A 20168-nucleotide genomic window follows, 5' to 3' on the forward strand; every position below is an offset into this window, starting at 1 on the left:
ACAAGAAACAAATTTCACAAAAAGAAAAGCATACAAAGTAAAGATAAAAGAATGGAACAAAATTTATTTTGCTTCAGAGGAAAGAAAAACAAAGCAGGGGTAGCAATTCTGATCTCAGATAAAGCAAAAGTAAAAATAGATGTTATTAAAAGAGATAAGGAAGGAAATTATATCTTGATGAAAAATAGCATGAGCAATAAAATAGTAAGGATAATAAATATATATGCCCCTAATGGCAGAACAGCTAAATTCCTAGAGAAGATTTAAGCCAGTTATAGGAAGAAATAGATAACCAAACTATTCTAGTGGGGGATCTCAATCTTTCCTTGTCTGGATTAGATAAATCTAACCACAAAATAAACAATAAAGAAATTAGGGAGGTTAATAGAATTCTAGAAAACCTAGATATAATAGACCTCTGGAGAAAATTGAATAGGAACAGAAAAGAATACATTTTTTTTTCTTAGCAAGACATGGCAATTACACAAAACTTCTCCATCTATTAGAGCAAAAAAAAAAAAAAAAAAAAAAAAAACCCTTCCCAATCAAATTCAGAAAGACAGAAATAAAAAATACATCCTTTTCAGACCACAATGCAATAAAATAATATTCCATAAAATTTAGGAAAACATAGACTAGAAATCAATTGAAAATTAAGCAATCTAATTCTAAAGAATGAGTTGATCTAATAACAAATCACAGAAACAATCCATACTTTCATCCAAGTGAATGATAATATTGAGACAACATACCAAAACCTCTGGGATGCAGCCAAAGCAATTCTTAGGAGGGATTTTATATCTCTAAATAGCTACATAAATAAAATAGAGAAAGAGAAGATCAATTAAATAATTAAAAAATGCAGCTAAAAAAAAAAAAAACTAGAAAAAAAACGAATTAAAACCCAAATTAGAAATTCTGAAATTCAAAGTGGTGGTTAATAAAATTGCAACTAAGAAAAGTATTGAACTAATCAATAAAACTAAAGGTTGGTATTGTAAAAAATCAGCAAAATATATAAACCTTTGCTTAATTTGATCAGGAAAAGGAAAGAAAAAAGTCATCAGCATCAAAAATGAAAATGATGAACTTATTACCAAAGAAAATAAATTAAAGCAATAATTATGAACTTTTCTTTTTATCCAATCATATTGCAGTCAGTCTGACAATCTCACCAAAAAAGAAGATTATCTATTAAAATATAAATTGCCCAGATTAAACAAAGAAAAATATATTATTAATAGCTCCAAAATTGGAAGAAAAAAATAAAATTGAACAAGCTATTAATGAACTCCCTAAGGAGAGTCAAAAAAGAGAAAAAATAATTACAGACCAATCTCCCTAATACATATTGAGGAAAAATGTTTAAATAAAATATTATTAAAGAAATTATAGCAACTTAGCAGCAGGATAACACTCTATAACTTAGTGAGAATTATACCAGGAATGCAGGTTTGATTCAATAACAGGAAAAATATTATCAGAATTGACCAGGTCAGTGACAAAACCATCAAAAATCACATGATAATCTCAATGGATGCAAAAAAAAAAAAACTTTTGACAAAATATAATGCTCATTACTATTAAAAACATTAGAGAGCACAGGAATAAAGGGAGCTTTCCTTAAAATAATAAGCAGTATCTATGTAAAACCTACAGTAAGCATTATTTATAATGGAAAGAAGATGGATGAATTCCTAATATAATCAGGGGTGAAACAAGATGTCCATTATTACTATTATTATTCAGCATTGTATTAGAAATGTTGGCTTTAACAATAAAAAAATAAAAGACTTAAATAGGCAATGAGAAAATAAAACTATCACTCTTTGTAGATGATATGTTGATATACTTAGCAAATCCTAAAAATCATGAAAAAAAATTATTGGAAACAATCCATAGCTTTATATAAACCTTCACTAATCAATAGCATTTCTATGTCTTATTAACAAGGCCCATCAGCAAGAGATAGAAAAAAAAATTCCATTTAAAATTACTACAAACAAGTAGCTAGAAACTGGAAACTGAATGGATGTCCATCAGTTGGAGAATGGCTGAATAAATCTACTTATTCAATGCCATACAAATCAAAATGCCTAAAACAAAATTCATCTGAAAGCACAAAAGGTCAAGAATATCAAAGAAATTAATGAAAAAAATACAAAAGATGGTATCTTAGTAGTAACACACTTAAAACTATTATAAAGCATCCATCATCAAAATTATTTGGTATTGGCTAAGAAATAGTGTGGTGGATCAATGGAATAAATTACATACAAACAACACAATATTCAAGACCTAGAGTAATCATGTATCTGATAAATCTTCAAACTCCAAAGTCTATAAAAAGAACTCACTATTTGACAAAACTTTCTGGGAAAACTGGGGAAAAGTGTATTACAAACTCATCAAAGACATACATCTCACACTCCATAGCAAAATAAGGTCAAAACAGGTACATGATTTGGGCATAAAGGATAATAGCATAAAGAAATTAGGAGAACAAGGTATAAATTTATATATCAGATCTTTGGGAAAAGGGGAATTCGTGACCAAACAAGAATTAGATAACAATATGAAAATCAAAATTACATTACACTAATTTACATTAAATTAAATTATTATATTACATTAAAAAAAGATTTTGCATAAACAAACCAACAGAAACATGATTGAAAGGAAAGCCCAAAGCTGGGGAAAATCTTTACATTAAGCTTTTCTGATAAAAGTCTCATTTCTAAAATATATAAAGAACTGTGTCAAATATATAAGAATATAAATCATTATATATTTATTGTGGATAAATATATCCCAGTGGATAAATGGTCAAAGGATATGAACTGACAATTTTCACATGACATATTAAAGACATCTATAGCTAATTGAAATAATGTTCTAAATCACTATTGACTAGAGAAATGCAAATTAAAACAATCCTGAGGTACTACCTCACATCTCTCAGATTAGATGAATTGACAGGCAAAGATATCGATAAGTTTGGAGGCAATTTGGGAAAACTTGCACACATGCATTATTGGTGGGATTGTGAAGTGATCAAACCATTCTGGAGAGCTATGTGGAATTATGCCCAAAGAGCTATAAAATTGCATTCCCTTTGATCAAGCAGTGTCATTACTGGATCTGTATCCCAAAGAAATTATAAAGAAGGTAAAAGATTACACATGTGCTAAATGGTTTGTAGCATCTCTTCTGTGGTAGCAAAGCATTAGAAAATGAGGAGATGACCATCATTTGTGCAATGGCTGAATAAGTTGTGGTATGTGAAGATAATGGAAAATTATTGTTCTACAAAAATGGTGAACAAACTGATTTTAGAAAACCTGGGAAGATTTATTTGAACTGATGGTGAGCAAAACAAACAGAACCAGTAATATATTGTTCACAACAACAGAAAGAACGTGTGGTAGTTACCTATGAAACAACTGGTTCTCTTCAGTGGTTCAGTCATTCAAAGAAATTCCAATAGACTTTGGACAGAAAATGTCATCTCCATTCAGAGAAAAACTAAGGAGACTTCTTTCCATTATAAATAATGCTTGCTGTAGATTTCAGATAGATACTGCTGATTATTTTTTAAAAAATTCCCTTTATTGGTATGATCACTGTTTTATTTTTTAAATAGGAATGAATACTATATAGGGAGAGCTTTTTCTGCCTCTTTTGAGATTATTATCTTATTTCTATTGGTTTTGTTATTGATATGGTCAATTATGGTAATATATTTCCTGATATTGAACCAGTCCTGTATTCCTGATTATAGTGTATTATCGTGCAATTAAGTTCCTATAATCTCTTTGCTAATATTTTATTCAAAATATTATAACATATTATTTAAGAAGATTGGTATAATTTTCTTTTTCTGTTTTGCCTCTTCCTGGTATAGGTATCAGAGATATATTAGTTTTAGAAAAGGAATTTGGCAGTACTTCTTCTTTACCTCTTTTTCCAAATAGTTTGCATAGTATGGAATTAATTGTTCTTTAAATGGCTGATAGAATTCACTTGCAAATTCATCTGGCTGTGGAGATTTATTCTTAGGGAGTCCATTTATGGCTTGTTCAATTTCTTTTTCTAAAATGGGAATATTTAAGTATTTTATTTCCTCTTTTGTTAACATGGACAATTTATATTTTTATAAATGTTCATCCATTTCTGGTATATTGTCAGACTTACTGCCATATAGCTGGGCAAAATAGCTTTTAATTATTGCCTTGACTTCTTTTTCATTGGTAATATATTTACCCCTTTCATTTTTCATGATTGTGATTTGTTTTTTGTTTGTTTGTTTGTTTGTTTGTTTGCTTTTCTTTCATTTTTCTGATCAAATTAACCAGTCTTATTTATTTTGTTAGTGTTTTTTTCCCCCATAAAACCAACTATTAGTTTCATTAGTTCAATAGTTTTCTTAGTTTCGGTTTTATTAATCTCTCCTTTGAGTCTTAAAATTTCCAATTTGGTGTTTTATTAGGGGTTTTTAATTTGTTCTTTTTCTAGCTTTTGTAATTTCATGTCTTATTCATTGTTCTTCTCTTTTTCTGTTTTATTCATGTAGCTATTTAGAGATATTTAATTTTCCCTAAGAACTTCTTTGACTGCATTACATAAGTTTTGGGATATTGTTTAACTGTTGTCATTTTCTTGAATAAAATTATGGATTATTTCTATGATTTGTTGTTTGACCCAATAATTCTTTAGAATTAGATTATTTAATTTCCAATTGGTTTTTAAGCTATCTTTCCCTGACCCTTTATAGAATATAATTCTTATTACATAATGGTCAGAAAAGGCAGCATTAACTATTTCTAGCTTTCTCCATTTGATATACTCTAACATATGATCATTTTTTGTGTGGGTGCCATGTACTGCTGAGAAAAAGATGTATTCTATTTTGTACCTATTTAATTTTTTCAAGAGGTCTATCATGTCCAGATTTTTAGAATCCTATTAACTCTCTGCTTTATTAATGTTATTATTATATATTATTTTATTCATAATTCATTATGTTTATATATAATAAATTATTATATTATGATATATATTATTTACTATAGCATTATATATTACTTTTTATATTATATTATCTAACTTTATAGTTAGATTTCCCTGATTCTGAGAGGGGAAATCTGAGGTCCCTCACTAGAATAGTTTTGCTGTCTATTTCATCCCATAACTGGCTTAAAATCTTCTCTAGGAATTTGGCTTCTTTGCCAGTGGTTGCATCCACATTTAGTAGTGTTACTAGTTCATTATTTATAGTACCATTTATCAAGATGTACTTTCCTACCTTATCTTTTTAAAAAGATCTATTTTTACTTTTGCTTTATCTGAGATCAGAATTGGTACCCCTGCTTTGTTTTTATTTCAGATGAAATAACAAATTCTCTTCCTGTCTTTTACCTTTACTCTGTATATGTTTCTCTGTGTCAAATGTGTTTCTAGTAAACAGCATATTGTAGGATTCTGTTTTTTTATTTTTATCTACTCTGTTATTTGGTTATGTTTTGTGGGAACTTTCATGCCAGTCACATTCAGAGTTATGATTACTAATTCTGTATTTCCCTCCATCCTATTTCCCTCCATATAAACTTTTGTTCTCTTTCCACCCTCTCCTTACTTGTTTTATTTACCAACCCCATCCATTACCTTATCTGTTATCACCCTTCTCCCCTTCTCTTAGTAGTGTTTTTAACCCACTCTTTATCTTCTGTCAACACTTCTCCACTTTCCTTACCTTTTCCCCTAGTGTTTCTGCCCTCCCTTCTATCTTATCCCTCTATATCCCTTCTTCTTTCTCCTTCTTTCCTTCTTTATAGGATTAAATAAATTTCTATGCTCAACTGAATAATTAAGTTATTCACTCTTAGAGCCAAAACTTATAAGATTAAGATTCAGATGATGCTTATCTCCCTGCTTCTTTTCCTCTCATAGTTTCCTCTCAAGTTTTTTGAACCTCTTCATGTGATCTGATTTGATTCATTATACCTCCCTTTTCCTCTTTATCCTGTACAGACCTTTTCCACCCCCTTAATATCTGTTTCTTTGATATCATGACATCGAGGTCCATTCACAACCATACCCTTAGTTCATGTGATGGCCTGCTTCTGTCTGCCTTAATGACAGATAAAGTTTACAAGAGTTACAATATTGTTTTTCAACCTGATGATGTTAAACTGTTTAATCCTTATATATCTCTCTTGTGGTTAGCCTCCTATGGTTTAGTTCTTGTCTTTATAGATTAAAGCTTCTATTTAGATCTGTTTTTTCCCAATAGAAATGAAAGTCTCTTATTTCATGAAAATTGTACTACCTCCCATGAAAGATGATGCTGAATCTTGATAAGTAGTTTTGGTTATAATCACAGGTCCTTTGACATTTTGAATATGATATTCCAGGTTCTTTGATCCTTTATTGTAGAAGCTACCAGAACTTGAGTATTCCTCACTATTGCTCCTTGATAACATGAATTGTTTTTCTCTATCAGTTTTTAATATTTTTGCCTTGAAATTGAAGTTTGGGAATTTCTCAACAATGTTCCTCGGTATTTTCCTTGTGAGATCTCTTTCCAGAGGTGATCAATGGATTCTTTCAATAAGTATTTCTCTCCTTACATGAACTGATGCTGAGTGAAATGAGCAGAACCAGGAGATCATTATATACCTCAACAACGATACTGTATGAGGATGTATTCTGATGGAAGTGGATTTCTTCGACAAAGAGAATATCTAACTCAGTTTCAATTGATCAAGGATGGACAGAAGCAGCTACACCCAAAGAAAGAACACTAGGAAATGAATGTAAACTGCTTGCATTTTTGTTTTTCCTCCCGGGTTATTTATACCTTCTGAATCCAATTCTCCCCAAGCAACAAGAGAACTTCTCGGTTCTGCACACATTATTATATCTAAGATATACTGTAACCTCTTTAACATGTATAGGACTGCTTGCCATCTGGGGGAGGGGGTGGAGGGAGGGAGGGGAAAAATCAGAACAGAAGTGAGTGCAAGGGATAATGTTGTAAAAAAAATTACCCTGGCATAGGTTCTGGCAATAAAAAGTTATTAAAAAATAAATAAATAAAATAAAGGGTACACACACACACACACACACACACACACACACACAGAGTATTTTTCTCTCTGTTTCTAGAATAGTATGGCAGTTTTTCTTAATGATATCTTGTGGAATGCTGTCCAGGCTCTATTTTTCCTCATTGCCTTCAGGTAGGCCAATAATTTTAAAATTATCTCCCTGGATCTAATTTCCAGGTCAACTATTTTACCAATGAAATATTTCACATTTTCTTCCATTTTTTTTTCAGAATTTTCTTTCTTTTATGTTTGTTTGCCTGATTTTTGCTGTCTTACAAAGTCGATTTGCTTCCATATGCCCTGTTTAATTATTTAACGTGTGATTTTCCTACACTGGACAATTCACAGTTCATCCACCTAGGCATCTCAAATAACTTTTAGGAAGAAATAACTAGTTCACTTTCAATGTTGAGTTCTTTTAGGCTTAATGGAATATCTAATCTCTGATGTCCCACCATCCCCCAGTTCCAGTTCTGAGCCCTTTGTTTTTCATGTCCCTGGTTCTATACTCACAGTTCAGAGTGCTCTTGGAATGGTACTGCAGGTTTAATTTCTCTAGTTTGGGTTTCTGAGATTCTGGGAAAAAATAGGGTGGTATGGGAGTTTGACCTCCATTTCAAGCTTAGGCATGTGTCCCATCACATCACCTTCTTTATTACTCCATTCTTCTTCAGATATATTGTGCAGCATTGAATATTGCTATTATACTGCTAGTAGTTTGTTGCTGCCCTAGAAATATTCAGCTGCCTGGAAGTGAGATCTATACAAGGAATAGAAAGTGAGGCATATAGAGTGTAAAAATGGATTTTATTGCAAGTCTATGAATTAGGTCTAAATTTAGATGCATGGTGGACATTGGAGAAGTAATGCTGGGTAAAATCAAGGTCAGGATCAGTAACTTTTTTGTTTGCTTGCTTGTTGATTTGTCTCTCCTTTTTTCAATCTTAATTTGGATTCTGGGAATCCTAGACCTTGATCATGGAGATGACAAAGTTGCTTTAACGGTGCAGAATCTCTTATGTAGGGGTTTGAGATATAGAGATATGAAAAACTATTAATTTCATCTATTTTGGTCAAAATGACTCCTTTGTGATATCAAAGAAAAATTTTTAAAAATTAAGCAAAAGCTAGGAATTTGTTTTGGTAATGATACCAAATAGATAAAGTATTAACTAATTTGATGTTAGAGAGACTAAGGCAATATAAATTTCTAATTTTGTTTAAAAAGAAAGAAAATAATTCACTCAGTTATACTACTACTAATTCATTAATAAAAATATGTTAAAGAAAGAAAAAATGATCCTTTATGTACAAACACTTATACTTTCTTTTCATTTTGTCAAAAAAATGAAAACTAGAAGGATAATTACAAATTGAGGAACAGTTGAAAAAGATGTATTTTGCATATGGTAGATTAGTATTGTTTTGTAAAAAATGAAGAAATATGTAATTTCAGGAAGACATAGGAAGACAAATAAAATGATGCAAAGTAAAGAGAGCAAAATCAAAACATCATTTAATACTGTAACATCAATATGACAAAAGGAACAATTTTTTAAATTTTTTTAACAAAATATGATGAAAAGTAAAATGAGAAAAAAACAAAAGAAAAATACATGCAATGTCAATAACATTGTAAAAGAAAAAAAATTAAAAAGCCATAGTAACTATTACCAGTATAATTATCAATCATTATTCCAGATGAACAAATGGTGGATTTAGATTGTAGAATGAGGCAAATGTATACATTTTGAATATATCTTATTATATATAATGTCTTATTATATATTATATATCATATACATAATAAGACATTTTTATGACATTATTTTCTTTTTCACATTGGGATGGAGTTGGAATAGAAGGGGGCAGAAAAGATTTCTGTCAATTTAAACAAAAACAGAGAGAAGGTGGTGTAGGCTAGAAATGTCACAAGTACTTTCAGGTGATATAACTATATCCTTAGTTTTAGTTTACTTAGTTGTTTTATGTTGTTATGAGAGGTATCTCACAAAGTGGTAACCTATAGACATATGTAACATGAAAGTAAAACACATTAATAAAACTGAAAGTTAAAAAAGGAAATTATGAGAAATAAATTTATCCAACTATATATAAATCTAACTGAAATGCAATTGATAAATATAAAAATTTCCCAGATTTTCAAGAAAAAAAGAAATTTACAATCATATATGTGTATGTGTATGGATACATTAAATACACACATATATACATATACATAAAGCAAATTGTTACAAATCTTAATTGTTTATAGTACTAAATTCTTAGAGTCCTGAAGTCAGGCAGACCTGTGTTCAAATTTAGCTCGGATACTTAATCCTTCATAACTCTGTGACCCTGGCCAAGTCACTTAACCCCAATTGCCTCAGCAAAAACAAAACAAAACAAAACAAAAACAAAACCTTTGGATTGTAATATTTAAGAGTAGTAAAGGACCTTAGATATAACCTAAGCTTACCTTTAAAAAAATTTACAAAGAAAAAAATTAGAATCATGTTGGTGAGTGACTTTGCTAAGGACACAAAGGTAGTACATATGAAAATAATGTATGAAAACAGACCTTTTGATTCCAAATTGAGTGCTATTCCCAACTATACTGCACTAAATAAACAGAACATTTCTTCTTCTTTTACCCTGAATAATAAAGAATGAGAAAATCATACCCTTTCAGTGTAAAAAGTACCAGAGGCTACCCAGTATATTTGTACTTTCCCTAATAAATGAGGTAAATTAATTTATGGCTGAATATTTGCAAATACATATTCTTTTTGTGTAAATTCAGTCTTTATAACTTTTTCTTCACATAGTATTGTCCTATACTCGTACTTTAAAAAATTCAAGAAAAAACACTGGCATAAACTCATGTGTCTGAAAAACAAATCTGCATTCATGGGAGAAGAATTATAGACTCATTCCTGAATAAAATATGTGAATTCTACTAATAATATCTTTCTAGAGACAATGTCTTATTCTTCTTCATCTAATTCCTAAATTCCTTCTAATTGATTTTAGTTTGGTGAAGGAGTTAAATTTCATCTTGTTTAATTGTTATAACTGATGTCACATCTTTGGATTTTTTTTTTTTTTTTGCTCTGATAGATATGCTTGCTTCTAAATATAACGTCTATTCAAAATGGTCAGAAAAACTTAATAGCTCCTTTTTGCTCACTTAGTTGTAAACTCCAAAGGGATGAGACTGGAGTATGTCAATGATAGTGCTGACAACTACTTGTAAGCAGAATTATTTCCTCTGGCTACTTCTCATTAGGATCCATGGGCAAGAACTAGTTTACAGACTTTGGAGGTTATAGAGTCCAAAATTCTGTCCAAGAGACCAGCCTTTGGGGAGTTAGAACTCACAGATGATTGTGTTTTACTCAGTGATAAGAGAACTACCCTCAGACTTTATGGGTGCCATTCAATAATGACTGGATGAATAAGAAATTAAATAATACACACTGTTCTGTTTTACTCAGTGATGATAGAGAATAATGAAGTATGTCAGTGACACTAACAGCAGCTGGAGTATTGTGAAAATCTTGTGTTAAATTATATGTTTTCTTTTTAATAGAATTAATATTCTATTTTCAAGAATCAGTTTCAATTTTCCCTTGACATTAGGATTAATGGACCTTCAGTGTTGTGCATATATAACTATGTTCTTGATTTAGAATGATTTTTCCATAGAAGAGAAAACAAAATAAACAATAGCACGAAGTTGTCTGCCAGTATATGTTGGACAATTGAACACTCAATGACTAGGAATCTGAAAGCTGACATAATTAATTATTTTATTATTATTATATTACTATTCATTGATAAACATCAACTTAAAAAAATTAATTCATGATTATGAATGGCTTTTCCTTTTCTATTACTGAAGAAGCCATTTACTAAAATCAATGCAACAAAGCCAAAAAAAGATAATGTAGGTAAATATACTTAAAATATTGGACTGAAGGTAAAGAAAAGTAATAAAATTAATTTTTTTCTGGATACAAGTTAAATACAAGATTGTTGCATTGAATATGAAAATAGCATTTTCTCATGTTGTTACCATTAAATATAGCTAGGAAAATTGTACTTTACAACAGGAAAAATGGCAGGATTTTTATTGGGAACACCTGGATCAAATGGCATTTAAATCAAATTGAATTTTAATCAAAATTTTGAATCAAATGCAATTTAATCAAATTTTAAATTATGATGAACTCAAAATTAAGTACTTGTTTTGTCATTTTGTGACCTTAGCAAGTCACTTCACATCTCTGGGCCTCTACTTCCTCATTTGTACAACGGCATGGAGTGGTTGAACAAACATTATATCTCATACATCCCAGATTCAGATTTAATATACTATGACCTATCATTTTATTAAAATTATGAATTTGGGGGGGCAGAGCCAAGATGGCGGAGAAGGCACACATGACTTTCTAAGCTCTTCTCTTACCCTCTTTATCAATAATATATCGAGCCTCAAAAATAGTCTTAACTGCTACAATTCGTAAAGATAAGAAGTAGAACAACTCACCAGCCAAAGAAAATCTGCAGTCTTGCCAAAAAAAAGGTTGGTTCCGGGGCCAGGGGGGAGATCAGCACAGACGGGGAGAGAAATTAGGTTCCCAGGAGAGTCTCAAACCAAAAGTGAAAGCACAGATCTCAGCACAAGTGAGCAGCCCCAACCCGCAGTACGGGGCTTTTCCTTGGGGCAGCTGTGATCCTGCACAGCAGGAGGACCCAGCCCGGGTTAGCCTCCAATCTGCACAGTGCGGGGCTCAGCTTGGGGCCATAGAGCTTTTCCAGGGCCAATTTGCATCAGGCAGAGAAGTTGGGCAGAGTTTGTGGCAGTCTGCGGTCTGCCATCAGCTACTAATACTCACAGTCCCATAAGAGGCTCCAGACTGGGGCAGTGACACTTTCACCCCTTAGTCTCTAGCCAAGGGCAGCTAACCCACACAGCCGAATTGGGCATTTCGATAGCTCGGCCAGTGCTGAATCCCCTTCCTGTTGGGGAAGGAAAACTCTCCTCAGAGCACTCCCAAACCTTGGAGCGGAAATCAGTTTACATCACTCCCTGCTCTGCAGAGGAAGCTGTAACCCCTTGCCTGGAGGCATACCCTAAAGCTTTAAAACATGAATAAAAAGATGAAAAGAATGATCCACAGCTTCTATGCAGAAAAGAGCAGGTCAACAACAAACCTGAAGAGACCTCAAACAGCAAAAATGCATCAGACTGTCCTCCTTTCATGATGCTCTCATGAAGAGACCATTAAAAGTCTCAAAAGAGTTAGAAGATAAATGGGAAAGGAAGAAAGCCTTACAAAGAGCAACAACTTCCTAAATACATTGGAAAAGTTAAAAATTCCAGGAAGTCAGGAAACAAAGTGGTGAATTGGAAAAATAAAAAATCCAGGAAAGTAAATTGTGAATTGGAAAAATAAAGAATCCACTAGAAAGTAGGATTTGTGAATTGGAAAAAATAATTCACTAAAAAAAAATTAGTGAAATGGAAAAAATTCCAAACCAAAACAATACATTTAAAACTCAATTGGACATATACAGAAAGAAGTAAAAAAGCTAATGAAGAAAGTAATTCTTTAAAATTAGAACTGAACAAATAGAAATTAATCATTCATTGGTTGCAAGAATCAGTCAAGCAAAAACAAAAATGACAAACTGGAAAACCATGAATTATCTACATTCAAAAAATGACAGACTTGGAAAATAGATCTAGGAGATAATCTGAGATTAATGGACTTTCCGAAAACTATGATGAAAAAAGAGCCTAGATACTATTTTAAAGAAATCATCAAAGAGAACTGCCCAGATGTACAAGAAGCAGAAGGTAAAATAGGCATTGAAAGAATACATCGAACACCTTCTGAAAGAAACCTAAAATAAAACCCAAGAATATTGCCAAATTTCAGAACTATCAGATTAAGGAAAAAATTTTACAAGCAGCAAAAAAAAAAACATTTAAATACCGAGGTGCACAATAAGGATCACCCAAGATCGCTGCCTCTACATTAAAGAAGAAAGGGCCTGGAATGATATCTGAAAGGCACAAAACTTGGGATGCAGCCAAGATAAACTACCACTAAGCTGAGCATTTTCTTCAGGGAAGAAGATGGACATTTAATGAAACAAATGAATTCCATTTGTTTCTGAAGAAAAAAACCAGAACTAAACAAAAATTTGATCTAAATAGAACCAAGAGATGCAGAAAAGGTAAAAAATAACTCTTGAAATTGTATTTCTGTTGTGGATATACAAAAAAGAATACATGTATAATTTGATTGTACTGATAAAACATAAAAAGGAGTAGATATGAAAAGGGATGATGGCAGAATAAGGTGGGAAGGAGGGATAAGAAACCACATCCACAAGAGGCAAAGGAAACATCATATCTGAGGGAATTAGAGAGGGGAGGAACATTGTAGAATCTTACTCACTCAAGAGTTAGCTCAAGAAAAATAATTGAACATTTGTTTAAGGAAAATTCTCTCTCCCTCATTAAAACAGGGGAGGAAAAGGAAAAAAAAAAGTAATAAGGAAGGAAGGAAAAGACTCAAAGGGGAGGAGGGATTATAAGAGGGTAAGTATCGTGATACAAGAATTATAAAGTTTAAAGGAAAGAGGTTGAAGGCAAGAATAAGTAAAAGCATAATCTGGGGTTATTAGGATGGTAGAAATACGGATTTAGTAATTATAACTTAAAGTAGAATGGATGAACTCCCCATAAAGGAGGCAGATAGCAAACTGGATCAAAGTCAGAACCCTACAATATATTGTTTACAAAACACATTTAAAGCAGGAAGATCATATAGAGTAAAGTAAAAGGCTGGAGCAAAATCTATTATAGCTGGTGAAGTCAAAAAAAAGAGGGTAGCCTATCCTTCTCAGATCAAGCAAAGTAAAATTGATCTAATTAAAGAGACAAGAAGGAAACTACATTCTGCTTAAGGTGCCATAAACAACGAAGCAATATCATTTAAACATATATGACCAAGTGGTATGGCATCCAACTTCCAAAGGAGAGTTAAGAGAGTTGCAGAAGAAATAGACAACAAAACTGTAATATGAGGAGATCTCAACCTTGCACTCTCAGTTAACAAATCAACCTCAAAACAAATAAGAAAGAAATTAAAGAAGAATAGAATATAGAAAAATTAGGTATGTTGGATCTTTGAGAAAATTAATGGAGATGAAAGGAATATACTTTCTTCTCAGCAGTTCATGGAACCTATTCAAAAATTGACCATATATTAGGACATAAAGACCTCAAATTTAATGCAAGAAAGCAGAAATAGTAAATGCTTTCTTTTCAGATCATGATGCAATAAAACTACATTCAACAAAAAGTTGGGAAATAGACCAAAAGTATTGGAAACTAAACAATCTCATCTTAAAGAATGATTGGGTGAACAAGCAAATATAGATACAAATTAATAATTTCCTCAAGATATGACAATGATGAGATATCATATCAAAATTTGTGGATGCAGCCAAAGCGGTAATAAGAGAATTTTATATCCTTGAAACTTACTTGAATAAAACAGAAAGAAAAAGATTAATGAATTGGCTTCAACTAAAAAACTAAAAAGACCAAATTAAAAACCCCAATCAAATACTAAATTGGAAATTCTAAAATAAAAAGGAGAAATTAAAAATATTGAAAGTAAAAACTATGAACTAATAATAAAATTAAGAGTTGGCTCTATGAAAAAGCCAATAAAATAGATAAGCCTTTGTAAATCTGATTAGAAAAGGAGGAGGAAAATGAAATTAGTAGTCTTAAAAATGAAAGGAGAACTTTCCACCAAGAGAGGAATTAGAGAAATAATAAGGATTATTTTGCTCAACTTTATGCCAATAAATTTGATAACCTAAGTGAAATGGATGACTACCTCCAAAAATATAGACTTCCCAGACTCACAGAGGAGGAAGTAAATTGCTTGAATAGTCCCATTTCAGAAAAAGAAATAGAACAGGCAATTAAACAGCTCCTAAGAAAAAATCCCAGGACCAGATGGTTTACATGTAATTTTACAAACATTTAAAGAACAATTGGTCTAATGCTATATAAATTGTTTGATAAAATAGGAATGAAGAGTCCTACCAAATTCCTTCTATGACACAGACATGGTACTGATACCAAACCAGGTAGGCTGAAAACAGAAAGAAATTATAGACCAATCTCCTAATGAATATTGATGCTAAAATCTTAAATAAGATATTACAAAAAGACTACAGAAAATCATCTCAAGATAATACACTATGATCAAGTAGGATTTATACCCGGAATGCAGGGCTGGTTCAATATTAGGAAAACTATCAATATAATTGGCCATATAATACCAAATTAACAAAACCAATGATCATCTCAATAGATGCAGAAAAAGCATTGATAAAATCCAACATCCATTCCTATAAAAACACTTGAGAGTATAAAGGAATAAATGGACTTTTCCTTAAAATAATCAGCAGCATCTATTTAAAGCATCAGTAAGCATCATATGTAATGGAGACAAACTGCAACCATTCCAATAAGATCTGGGTGAAACAAGGTTGCCACCTATCACCGTTACTATTTAATATTGTATTAGAAACCTAGCTTTCAATAAGAGCTGAGAAAGAGATTAAGCAATAAGAAGGCAATGAGGAAACCAATTATCACTCTTTGCCAATGACATGATGGTATACTTAGAAACCCCAGAGATTCTGCTAAAAGTTATTAGAAATAATCACAACTTTACAAAGTTGCTGGTTATAAAATAAACCCATAAGTCATCAGCATTCCTATATATCACTAACAAAGTCCAACAGTCAGTCACAAGAAATTCCATTTAAAGTAACGACTGATAATATAAAATATTAGGAATCTATCTGCCAAGGAAAATCAGAAACTTTATGACAAAATTACAGACCACTTTTCACACAAATTAAGTCTGATCTAACCAATTGAAAATATTAAATGCTCTTGGATAGGGCGAGCAAATATAATAAAATGACAATATTACCTAAACTAATCTATTTATTTAGCGCTATACAATCAGACTCCCAAAAAACTATTTTAATGACCTAGAAAAATAACAACAAAGTTCTTATGGAAAAACAAAAGGTCAAAATTTCAAGGAATTAATGAAAAAATATCAAATGATGGTGACTTAGCTGTACCAGATCTAAAATTATATTATAAGAAAGCAGTTACCAAAACTATTTGGTATTGGCTAAGGAATAGATTAGTTGATCAGTGAGAAGAATTAGTTCAAGGGATAAAACAGTCCAAATATAGCAACCTAGTCTTTGACAAACCCAAAGATCCCACTTTTGGGATAAGAACTTACTGTTTGATAAAATTGCTGGGAAAATTGGAAACTAATATGGCAGAAACTAGGCATTGATCCATACTTAACGCTACACCAGATAAGGTCAAAATGGGTTCATGACCTAGGCATAAAGAATGAAATTATTAATAATTAGAGAAACACAGGATGGTTTACCTCTCAGACCTGTGGAAGGGGAAGGTCTTTATGACCAAAGCAGAACTAGAGATCATTACTGATCACAAAATAGAAAATTTCGATTATACCAAACTGAAAAGTTTTTGTACAAACAAAACTAATGCAGACAAGATTAGAAGGAAGCAATAAACTGGGAAAATATTTTTACAGTCAAAGGTTCTGATAAAGGCCTCATTTCCAAAATATATAGAGGAATAACTCTATTTTATAAAAAATCAACCATTCTCCAATTGAAAAATGGTCAAAGGATATGAACAGACAATTCTCAGATGAAGAAATTGAAACTATTTCTAGTCATATGAAAAGATGCTCCGTCATTATTAATCAGAGAAATGCACATTAAGACAATGCTGAATACCACTACACACCTGTCAGATTGGCTAAGATGACAGGAAAAAATAATGATGATTGTTGGAGGGATGCGGAAAACTGGGACATTGATGCATTGTTGGTGGAGTTGTGAACGAATCAACCATTTGGAGAGTAGTTTGGAACTATGCTCAAAAAGTTATCAAACTGTGCATACCCTTTGATCCAGCAGTGTTACTATTGAGAGCTTATATCCCAAAGAGATTATAAAGAAGGAAAGGGACCTGTATGCACATGAATGTTTGTGGCAGCCCTTTTGTAGTGGCTAAAACTGGAAACTGAATGGATGTCCATCAGTTGGAGAATAGCTGAATAAATTGTGGTATATGAATATTATGGAATATTATTGTTTGTAGAAATGACCAACAGGATAATTTCAGAAAGGCCTGGAGAGACTTTCACGAACTGATGCTGAGTGAAATGAGCAGGACCAGGAGATCATTATATACTTCAAAAACAATATTGTATGATGATCAGTTCTGATGGACCAGGCCATCCTCAGCAACGAGCTCAACCAAATCATTTCCAATGGAGGAGTAATGAACTGAACCAGCTATGCCCAGAGAAAGAACTCTGGAGATGAATAAAACCATTACATTAGATTCCAGTCCCTATATTTGTGCCCTGCATTTTATTTCCTTCACAAGCTAATTGTACAATATTTCAGAGTCTGATTCTTTTTGTACAGCAAAATAACGTTTTGGTCATGTATACTTATTGTGTATCTAATTTATATTTTATATATTTAACATCTACTGGTCATCCTGCCATCTAGGGGAGGGGGTGGGGGAGTAAGAGGTGAAAAATTGGAACAAGAGGTTTGGCAATTGTTAATGCTGTAAAGTTACCTATGCATATATCCTGTAAATAAAAGGCTATTAAATAAAAAAAATTTAAAAAAGTAAAATTATGAATTTGTTAGTAGAATAATTCTATAATTCCATTTTATTAGAAAAACTATCTCTAAAATGTTTGACATTTGGACACCATCTCTGATAAAATCAAATCATAATAACACTGCCGTCTGGTTTCATTTGTGTGTTGAGTGAGACTACTTAATCAGACAGTAACTTTATAGTATTATCTGTGACTAAAAACCCTTGAATAGAACAATCGTGGTTCCAAATTATGCCCCAATTCTTTATAACAGTAGTTTCATTTATTGTGAGTCTCTGACATCTGGATCAATTTGCTTGTATATTTCAGGGAAAAACAAATTAAGAAAATTAGCATTTAAGGACCTTCATAAGACTGACTCTAAAAGAATCTATGCCAGTAGATTAATTTGTGGTTTCATTGTTATAGGGAAGTCCAATGGAAATGACATTATAGTTTACAACTGAAACCCCATTGATTTTGTATTCTCTCCTAGAAGTCATGGGAAGTACAACTCTATAGTCAATACATGATAAAGCCTCAAAAACAAAACAAAACAAAACACACAAATATAATTATAGATTCATTCAGGTTGGACATTTGACGTGAAATAATATCACATATACTTTCTGTTGACCTGATTTAAGTTTCATATAGAAAAAAATACTTTTTGAAAAATTTTCTACTGTCTGTATAAAATTGTGCTAGATTTCAGAGAATATTTGTTTATAAGGATTTGGGTAAGGCATCATGCTTGTCCTTGAAAAGTTAACACTTTATTAGGCAGAGGAGCTATACAATATTGCAAGATAAGAACATTCTAAAGTTTCAAACCAAAGTATAATATATGATCTACAGAAAAAAGATATTAGTAATTGGAAGAAAGGAAAAAGAGTAGGTCAAGGAAACCTTTCGGGAAAAGTTGATATCTTAAATGGGTTTTAGGAAATTAATGGGAAATCCATAGAATAAAACATAATATGCATTCTTTCACAGAGAATAGGCTGGAAAAAAAAACAGAGATGAAAACAATGCAGAGGAAAGAAAGCATGTTCATTAATGATGGCAATAGTTATTTGTACAGTGATTTCTTTGACATAGTGAAGATCCAGGTAAGTAAACTCCTTCTATCAATTCAGGCTAACACTTTCTATACAACTTATAGAGTTTTTTCCAAGAACATTACAAGGTCAAGGGAAAAGCTCTAAGACACATTTTGTACATTTCAGAGCTGAGACTTGAGCCCAGTTTTTCTTGGTTATGTCTCCAGTCCTCTAAATGCTATAATTCAACTTCTCCAGAACTAACAACAACAAAATCAGAAAAAAAATAATCTAGAACATGCTTTAAAATTTACAATGTGTTATTTAAATATTATTTTATTTGTTATTTATAATTATCTTGAAAAATAGGTGGTGATTTATTTCTATTTTACACATGAGAGAATTTAAGAGAGATTTCAGGGGTGACACAGCTTCTAAGTGTCTGTAGTATGATTAAAACTTAAATATTCTTGATTCTAATTCTCTACCCATGACATTATCTAGTTCTAATGGAATTGACTCACAAAGGTGAGCGTGTTCAGAGAATATTTTAAAAACTAATACCTTCCTGAAGAGAAATAATAAAATGTTAAAAATTAATGCTATTGTCTGTATATTCAGTTATATTTTGAATTTGATTTCCAGAAAGGAGAAAGTAATGCCAGGATCCAACAGTTTTTACTATGATGACCACTGACACAAGTTAATTTATTTTTTAAAGGAATTTCTTATACTCTTACAACTTTGAAAATGTTTCTTAAATAGCTGAAAAGTGACATTTCTCAGAGAAAATTTTTGCAAAGATTTCTTCTTCTTAAGTTATATTTCCTAGCTAATCTTATATGAGTTTATTTTTACAAAGTATTTAATTTTATGTAATAAAAATTTTTTATTTTTCCTTGATTGGTTAGCAATTCTTTCCTTATCCATAGGTTCACAAGGTAGTTCTTCCTTATTCCTCTAATTATGTTTATGATGTGACTTTTTATATGTGTCAATCATCCATTTGGATATTATTATGCCATATCAGTCAATTGATATAAATGGTAGTTCTCAAGGGAAAAAATTCAAGCAATCAATAGCAATATTTTTAAAATGTGGCTCCAAGTTACTAGTAATATTAAAAATGTAAAACAAAGCAAGTTTGAGGTACTACCTCATTTTCATCAGATTAGCAAAGATAATAAAAGGAGGACAACACAAACACATGTGCACTGATTATTGTC

This window comes from Sarcophilus harrisii, chromosome 4 (assembly GCF_902635505.1).
Source record: "Sarcophilus harrisii chromosome 4, mSarHar1.11, whole genome shotgun sequence".
Taxonomy (NCBI): Eukaryota; Metazoa; Chordata; class Mammalia; order Dasyuromorphia; family Dasyuridae; genus Sarcophilus; species Sarcophilus harrisii.